Source organism: Ictidomys tridecemlineatus, chromosome 1 (genome assembly GCF_052094955.1).
Source record: "Ictidomys tridecemlineatus isolate mIctTri1 chromosome 1, mIctTri1.hap1, whole genome shotgun sequence".
Classification (NCBI taxonomy): Eukaryota; Metazoa; Chordata; class Mammalia; order Rodentia; family Sciuridae; genus Ictidomys; species Ictidomys tridecemlineatus.
In genome coordinates this window covers 256,996,235-256,997,321 of record NC_135477.1, presented here as the reverse complement: position 1 = coordinate 256,997,321, position 1,087 = coordinate 256,996,235, and positions in this window count along the sequence as shown.

Below are 1,087 nucleotides of genomic sequence, written 5' to 3'. Positions count from 1 at the left end.
TCAAGACTGAATAAAAATAATCAGTACGAATTTCTATAATTCAAATTTTATATATTTTATGTTATCGTTAATATGGTCTAATGTGCTCAAGGGAATCCCAAATAAGCTATTTATGTTTGTTTGAAAAAAAATGAACATAAAAGGCATCTATATTGAAAACATTTTCAAAAAATACAGAAATATTTAGGAGTCACTGAGCCTTGAAATTGCCAGCCATTCAGCATCACATGCCCTTAGAGAACTCTCCTGTCAGACTCAGAACAATAAAACCAAGGGTTGGGGGATCTGCTTTGAAATTAATTAGATCACTTGCCCATTCACTGCCAAACTGAGAAATTTAATAATGGTAGATGAGCGTTGATTTCTTTCTTAGGATCTATTAGTTAAAAATACAGCTGATATCTCATTACTTGAGTGAGTTTCAAATTGTCTCCAAAGTACCAAAGTAAACATTTTCAACTTAGGTTAAAATCAACTGCTTCCAAAAAAGAAGACTGTTTAAAATGACAGTCACGGGCTGGGGTGTGGCTGCGGCCGAGCTCTTGCCTAGCATGCCAGAGGCCCTGGGCTCCCTCCCCTGCACCACCACTTGACAGCCGCACACAGCACAGGTCCTGAGCCCAGCACAGCTCACGGCTTCAGTGCAGCAGCTCACTGACACACAAACTGCCCTAGGTTTCAAAACCCCACTTATAAAACGAGGAAATGTAGGTTTAAATACACCAAATGACTTGCTTTAGACAACAAAGTGAAAAAATGATGCGACCAGGATTTTCTCCAAGTCTGGTGAACACCAAAGTCGGGCATCTCCTGGCCTTTGCCTGCTTCTCCTCGAGGAGCAACAGCTGGCCACCTGTCCGTACTGGGGCTTTTGTTCTCAGTTGTGCAAAGTTCAGTTATTGGAGATCCAGTCCTCTACAAAACTAAAATGCCAGGTGGACAGTGGGATCATTGGTCTCCTCTTGGGGCAAGGCCACTTATTGCCCGCAGAAGTGGCGACCATAATTGTAAGAGCACACCTCTGTGTAACCGCCCACCAGGAAGAGCATGCAAAAGTGGGGACCAGTGGACAAAGCCAGCCATCAGC